Source organism: Pinus tabuliformis, chromosome 6 (genome assembly GCF_031772625.1).
Source record: "Pinus tabuliformis cultivar Carrire ecotype Pingquan chromosome 6, CPIR1, whole genome shotgun sequence".
Taxonomy (NCBI): domain Eukaryota; kingdom Viridiplantae; phylum Streptophyta; class Pinopsida; order Pinales; family Pinaceae; genus Pinus; species Pinus tabuliformis.
The window spans coordinates 806,582,494-806,591,010 of record NC_142292.1 but is presented as its reverse complement, the minus strand read 5'-3'; positions in this window follow the sequence as shown (position 1 = coordinate 806,591,010).

Sequence of the window (8,517 nt, the reverse complement as noted above, 5' to 3'; positions counted from 1 at the left end):
TATTTGTAATCTTATGTAAAGAGTAAAGAATATAGAATATGTGTAATTGTTATATATTATAATTACATAATAATTATATATATTTGATCGAGTTTTATACAATCTTGATGACAACATTTTGCAGGTGGATAGATCATTCTTCCATTCAATATTAAGGTTAGTCCAACCTAGACTTCACCTAGCTGCAAAAAAAATGTTATTTATATAATATTAAAATAAACTTATTAAAATGTTTTTTTTAATGCTCCTTTAAAGTTTTTCTACCATCTTTTGATTTAGATATTAAATAATTCACAAAAGTAAAAAATGGTAGGCAGAAAAGTGTTATGCATCTACTGATATTAAGATGTTTACACTAGTTTGAAATAACTTCTTGGTTTTTTTAACAAAGCAAATGTATAGTAGAAAGGCCTCTAGTATTTACATTACCTTTTTTTTTATTAATGTGAAACCTTCAAATGGATTATAAATATTGATTAATTTCATGAAAAACGATATGCAATGGATAGGGAGTATGACGCTAATTGAAATGAGAATAAATTAGACCTTGAAAATACATTATTTGTTGCAAGCAGTGAAATACTTTGAGGAATTTTAAGGGGAATGATTATGTCAAAGTTAAGCAAAACAAATGGGAATCTATTCAAAGTTCTTGTTCAATGATGCTATTGTATATATGAAATTGAATAGTAACTAAAATTGGGTAAGGTTACAACACTTATTTTTTAAAATTTTAGCTACATTTGGAACACACCTTTCCATACTAGTAACCACAAAAAATACTTCTTGCACAAATAATTTGGGAGTAGATAATTGTTGATGATCATCTTTTGACAAGATTTGTGGCAATATTATCCATTTTTACCACAAGTTTAAAAAATTTGTTGTGAATTTCTTATGTTTAAGATGTCTCAAGATTAATCAAGATGAATCTAATTAAACTAATATGTTGTTGTATGTATTGACACAAGGGATTTCCTAAATTTTTTAATGGTACCTAATGTTGAGCAAATAAATTTTATATTGTCAAGAGGATTATTAACGCAACGATGCCTAACTGCTCCATAATTTTGTATTTGTAATTATACTTAAAACAACAAAGATGCAATTTAGTTTGATTGCAACACTATTTGACCATTTTGACTTGGTATTATTGTATGGTGTTGGTGAATGGATGTGCAATGATGACTATTAATTTTTACTCTCATTTTCAATTATGCAATAATTTATATGAGTTTTCCATGCTCTTGATAAAATGTTGAAAAGATAAATGTCGAAAAGATTAAAAACTTTATTATGCCTAAGGCATGTACTAGGGATGAATTTTACTTAATACTTATCAACTTTTAAGGATTTGCCTAATGAGGTGACATCTTGGCTTTTTCATTGTAATTTGGAAATATAATTTTTGGTGAGATCTTAATGTTTCATCAATTAAATACCAGTTTTGAATGCAAAAATGGATTCAATGCCTTGGAAAATATTTTAGACACTTAAACTATGAAGATTCAACCACTTAAAACTATGATTTATATAATTTTTTACTGGATTTTGGGAAAAATCAATTAGAAAATCTGCTCAAAAAACGGTCAAAAAGCACCCCGTTAGAATATTGAAACTTTTAATATTATCAACCAATGCCACTGATTTCATAATTCCAGTAGCTTGCTCCAATGTACAACTCCAGTTTGTTTGTTATATTAGACCATGATTTGGGTTTTGCTTATGTGTATCACACCAAAGCTTGATCTTATTTTTCCTTGTCATATTCAAATTTAGCTTATTCGATTTGATCAGATTTATCTAGCACCGCCCTGCATCCATCGTTTATCCCGTCATTGCCTTTCACCCCTACATGCCAAAACTTATCCCTCTTAATCACTGTCGTGTTTTTAATGGTGTGTGAAGGAGGTTATGTTGTATCGAACTTGGTTGAAAATGAGTTCTTCTTGCCGTTTGGTTTTGTCAACAATGAGGCCACGCCCCTCCTCAAGTATTCTAGATAGAGCATGGATATCTTCCCTTGCGTATGGGGTTTAGGGTCTGTTGGTTTTCAGGTTGATTCTTAGGAGGGATCACTCCCAACAAGGTTGAGAAAAAAGGACGAGGAAGATGACTATATCACCAAATTGGCTAAGTGAGTTTCTTATGCCATACTGGATGACGACAAAAATTTTCGACAAGTTGTTGATGTGGGAGTGGGAATTCATGTTGCCATTTATTAGGCTTCATCGCAAAAATAAGTTTTCATGGACAATAGTAATGTGAAGGTATGCTCACGTTTTACTTTTTCTTGCTTTTAGTTTTATAGAAACCTATAAAAATCATGAGTTTATTGATTTTGTTGGACTCTATTTCAATGTCAAATGTAGAGATTATCGCAGTCTACATTAAGTGATGGGTTGGGGAGGAGTTGTTGCTTGTCCATGGACGAATCTAGACTTTTGAGCAACATTGCGGGCAACAAGGTATCGGAATTGTTCCACATGGTTGTAGACCAGGTTGATATGTTGGTTCCTGAGAACTCTGATTTGTATAAATGTTGGTGAAGAGATTCATTGTAGCCTTTGTAGGAGGGGAACCTTAATTCCAGTGGAGTTAAAACATTAAGGAATTTCAAAATGGTAGCTTAGCCTTTTCCGGCTTACAATGCTTCTCATCACGACCAATAAAGGCCTTGGAACCCTCATCTAGGGGCCGAAGTTCGAAAAATCACCAAGTTCGTTTATTCTCTTTACAACATTTTCATATTTTTTCAAAATTTTATCCCTTCACCACCTTGCATCCCCTTTGCGCCAAAGCTTATTCCTCTTAATCCCTGCTTTTGTACATGGGCTTTATTTGGGTAGGTATCGAGCATTATAATGATTTATTGGGCATCACTAAACACTAATTTGTGGGTTCCATCTATCGTTGATGGCATAGAGGTTTGAAGTGTGGGGTATTGAGAAAGAATGAATTCCCAGGCCCATGTCTCATGGTTGAGGATGTTATCTGCCAAGGCTAACAAGGTTGACAATTCCACTAAAATAGGGCCTCTAAACAAGGGGCTAGATTCATTTTCTATTTGCACAAGGAAGGCCATTGATTTGAAGATGAAGTGTAAAGTTTCGGTTGAGAAGGGATTGCCAAATGAATAATGGCTATGCTTTGATAGCCAAATTCATTGCCATGGCTCTTTAGGCCCAATATTTGGGGTTTAATTTCCAAAAATAGGATTTGGTGTTTGTTTCTAGGCACATTGTTTGGAGTTTAGTTTTTTAGGCACACTATTTGGTGTTTGTTTTTTAGGCATGACTTTTTTGGATTTCAAATGCTAATGTTAGTTTTTCATGTAACAACTTGCGTGGTGTTCCCTTTTCAAGAAATCTATTTTTTGTTCCCTCTTCAATAATGCTATTATATTTTTGTTATGCCTTTTCATACACACTATTTGGTTTTCCACTTTCACTTTAATTCACATGATTTGGTTTTCCATTTTCTAGCAAACTATTTGGTTTTCCATTTTGACTTTAATGAATATGGTTTGTCTCTAACTTTCCATTTTCTAGCAAACCATTTTATTTTGATTTTCTATTTTTTAGCACTAGTTACCTCACTTGCTATGGTTGAGTTCTTTGGATTCAAGATCCTTGTTGAGAAAATGCATAGCAGTCTCCAATTATTCAACTCTTTGATTATGTGCTTCTAGCGAACACTTAGTATTGTCCACTCCTCTTTAGGATTTTATTTCCTTGTTGAATATAATCCTCTATTACAATATACTGGTTGATTAAATCTAAGTGTTGTTTGTCTCCGTCATTCACTTGGTTCTGAAGGTTTTTAATTTCATATTAGTTAGTTGCGCTTTTGGGAAGGAAATATTGTAACCTCTCTTCATTGCTTGAAAAGTATGCGTTCAAATCCCACCTTTTGTCTTTTGTGTGAACTAGAGCAACATTATACTCACTCTCTCAAATCTTCAACAACTCCGGTTCAGATATTAGCTCTATGATTTTTTTTCTCATTGATCCACTTTCACAAACCATCATATCAAGGTTTGTTCGCATCTGTAAAAGAGTGGTCTCCAAATGTCTCTTTTCCTCATCCCACAAATGCCCATCTTATTCATTTTTTCTTAGTAAATTTAGAATCCTTTTCTTGGATTCATTCAACTCAGATTGAAAATTAGTATTTCCCCCCCACGTTGATGTAAAACTTTAATTTTGTTTCATATCATCTTCCAAGTGAGTCAATTTCACATTATTCCCATTCAAGTAGGCCCTCAAAGACTCTATTTCATTATTTAGCTCTCCATTTTTCTGACTTAGTATTCCCCTTTCACCAACAATTAAAGAAAGCTTTGTTTTCCAAATTTCCATTTCCAAAAACCCAGAAATGCTTGTCTTCAATTCATGTGTCCTTGCCTTTGATTCATTCAACCTCGATTGCATTTTAATCTTTTCCGCTCTAGATTAAACTAAGAACCTCTCATTTTTCAGAGACATCTGTTCAATTTCTTTCTTCTATGCAACCAATGAAGATAACCACTTCTCCGTGTTCAATGCTTTCTTTTCCATTTGGCTACCTTTAGAAATTACCTCAGTGCCCTTTCTTGCTGCTACAATTTGTGATGAAAGCTCATCTTTTTCCACTTTTCGAAATTTATGTGTTGCCTTAGTTTGTAAATATCACATGAATTTCACAATTCAATCGCAAAACAATAGATTCTAAAATTATTTTATCAGAAACCATCACTTTGCAGTATTTCTAAAAAAAAATCCCTTTTGAATCATTCCTCAACATCTTGCAATTGCTTAGAAATGGCAGCCTTGTATTCCTCACATTTCCTTTGACATTGTTCTTGTTATTTATTTTATTTTATTTTGGGGTAGTAGTGGACATGTGTTCTAGTCTCTATGATGTCTAAGAGGCTAAGGAACATGCGATCTCCAAAACCCAGAAAATGTTTCACCAGAAAAGACTTGGAGATGCATCAATTAAATTAATTAACCATAATTAAAATATTTCCTAAGTCTAACTTAGGAAAAACAGTTAATTAAAGTGAATTAATTAAGAAAGTTCATTTTTTCTCTAGAGGCTTTTATTGATGAAGTCAAAATGATCTTAGCCATTGATTGAGATGTAATCGTGGCCATTGAGACTGTAACAAGAGATTATAAGAGCAGGTCGAAGGTTTTGAAGAAGATATCGAATAGGTTGTGAGTTGAGCAATTCGACTACCTAGTTGCAGGTATTCAACAAGGGTGCAGTTGAAGCTAGGGAGGCATCATAAAGGGATCAACCGATATTTGGGAGAAAATATCTGGAGGAAGATTTCCTTAGTATTTTCCAATGTCTAAGAGATAGAAAGAGGAGGTAGATACAACTAATACGAGTAGCCAGATTTCCAAGTGCAAGTTGCCGGAGGAGACAACATTTCAATTTCTAGAGGTCAGATCTATTTTCAGGAGGTAGAGCGAGTGGGTTTCATAGGAATAGGGAGGTAGGATGAATTGTAGGAGGGTGATTCGGGGTTGTACAAATTTTTGGAGAGCAACAATGCGTATTTCCCAGAGGTAGTGCGAATAACCTGGGAGACTGTGAGTTGTTGGGAGAGGGTCAGATCAAGTAGCAGATGGAGATAATAGTCTCTAGATTAATTTTCCAATGAGATAAGTATTTGTCGGAGGATTTCCAATGAAAGGCACCCAATCGATTATACTCTCAAATTGTTGAATAATAAGAAAACCCTCATCTGCTACACTGATTTTCCCTTTGGGGTTTTTCCAGGGATAATTGTCCAAAACCAATGATGTTATATTTTTGTGTGTGTGCATATTTTCTTAGTTCTAGTTTTTATATTCTGCTACGTTTTTATTGTGAACATTGCGATTGTGAATTATTTTCTATTTGTTGTACTATTAATTTACAGAAGTCAAATAAACTGCTTAGTTAGGAGAATAATATTCAGTTAATTACATTCAAGGAATTTTCACATGGTATTAGAGCAGTAAAGATCATATCAAAGGCCCTAGAGTGAAGGCAATGATGGTTGTGCAATTCATAGGGAGATATGAAGCACAAAGAACCAGATTTGTGTAGGCTAGAGAGGCAATGCAAATTACAGAGAGACATAAGTTTGAATTCTAGTCCAGTCGGCAGAAAAAGTGTGAATTGTCTAAGAACAATGGTATCAGGCGGTGAGATTGTCATAAAAGGTTTCCAGTGAGCAGATCAAAGATTTGAAGAGAAAATATAACACAAATATTTTCAACATAGGGGTTAAGTAGTAGTAGATCTGCATAGGGAAAGGAAGAGAAAGCACACAAAGTTTTAGAGAGGGAACTTCCAGGAAAATTCTTAGAGGGTTTCAAGTTTTCCAGTGTTATGAGGGAAGACCAAAATTTTCATCATAAAGGTCGAGCTAAGGCAATGTGACCAGATTGTACTACCAGTTGAGCCAATACATGTTTCAGGTTAGTAGTGCATGTGCTAGTTCTGGAAGAGGTTCCAAAGATAGAGCGAGTTACCCAGGAGTGAAGCATCAGGAAATGTGAATTTCCAGAAGAGGTTTTGGAGGTAAGTGCAAATTTCCTAGTAGCAATTTGCTAGTGTGAGTTGTAGAGGCGAAAGGACGAGTTGATTTTTCAGAAGGAGAAGGAGATTTCATAGTTTATTAATCCTTCAGTTTATTGAGTTTCACAATTTTTAGAGGAGATGACTGCAGTAGGACTAAGAGATCAGGACAGGTTGGATGGAACCTCCAACTTTGGCATCTGGAATGCCATGATGCTATTCCTTTTGGATGAGCATGGTCTGGAGGAGTTTGTGACAATAATTGTAGCTATACCATCATATCCTATCTTGTTACATGATTATAGGAAGGACATGGTCAAGGCTAAGAGGTTGATCTTAGATGAAGTTCGAGATCATATCTTCCTGCATATTGTGGAGAAGGGAACTACAAAGGAGATGTGGGACACCATCTTCAAGTTGTACAAGGATCCTTTCGAGTCGAAAGATGATACTCAAAGAGAAGCTCAGGATGGTTAAGATGCAGAAGGGAAAGAACATAATGTCCTATCTGACCAGAATTCAGGGTGTTAGAGATGAAATTAAAACAGTTGGAGATAAGCCAATAAAGGATTAACTAGTGCGTATAACTCTAAATGGGTTTAACAAGGAATGAAGAACATTCATTTAGGTGATTGCTAGACAAGATAAGCTACCAGATTGAAAACGCTTATGGAGTGACTTCACTCAAGAAGAGTTGAGGCTTAGTCTCTTCGAGGGAATTACCAACAACAGTGGCAAGGGACCAAAAGTGGAGAAGGAATAAGAGAACATCACTCTTGCAAAGAAGGGAAAAGCGAAGAAGTGTCCTAGCCAGGGACAAGAATCTAAAGGAGATAATAAGAAGAAGGACCTATCGAAGGTCAAGTGATTTAGATGTGGTGAACTTGGTCACTACGTCAGCTAATGTTTGAAGAGGAAGAAGGGAAAGAAGGGGAAGTAGAAAACAACTTCGATAGAGATCAAGGATTTTTCCACCAAATTGGACGATTAATTCACCATGTTTGTAGCATTATCCTTAGGAGGACAAGGAGTATGACACTCCAGTATTTCAGATTAGGCAGGGTTAGTTGGGGGGGAGCAACAAGGATATCTATATCTTAAGTATGAGGTCTTGATCAGTAGATAAATCTATTTGTTGCATATGATTCCTTAGTTGGACCATTACCTTTGCTATAAGAGCCCAAGAATTAAGTAACATAAGTAACAGTCATGATACAAGAGGTACACAGGTTCAGTGTCAGCAAAGCGCAGTTAGACACTCAAGAGACAATTGCAGAGCGAGTTGCAGTGTGAGTAAGGCACAATCAGATACTCGAGAGACAGTTGTAGAGCTAGTTGCATTGACACAGTAGGCAGTTCGAATTGACCAGTTGTAGAGCTAGATGTAGTGACATTGTAGGAAGTGTGAATTGACCAATTGCAAAGTGCAATGTGTAGTTCCATCCAGTGAGGTTTCCAACATTCAGTGTCAGGAAGGGAGGTCGAGATGTCCAATAGAAGAGGCAAATGAAAATAATATGAGTTGCCAGTGCTAGTTGGTAAGTCAGATAATGTCATGTTGTAGAGGTTATAGATTGTGTTCTAGTGTCAGGAAGTGATGTGGAGGAAGAATGAGTAGCTTCAGTGAGAAACATGAGGCAGAGTGGCTACCAGAAAGGATTTCTAAAGAAGTACAAGTTTCCCACAACAGTTCTACGCAATATCGTTAACTAATGCGAGTGCGGGTAGGTAACGAGCAAACCAAGTTGATTTGCTGGAAGGAAAAGAGATTTACTAGTTGTTCTTCAGTGGGAGATCGAGACTCAAAGTGAGTCTAGCTTAAGAGGGAGTTTCCTTATGGAAGTTTGGATGTTCAGGTTCTGAGAGATTGACACACAATATTGCAGTGATAGTAGCAACATAAAGGCAATGTAGGGGCATCAACAATGTGAGATCGAAGTAGTGCAGTGGAAGCACATA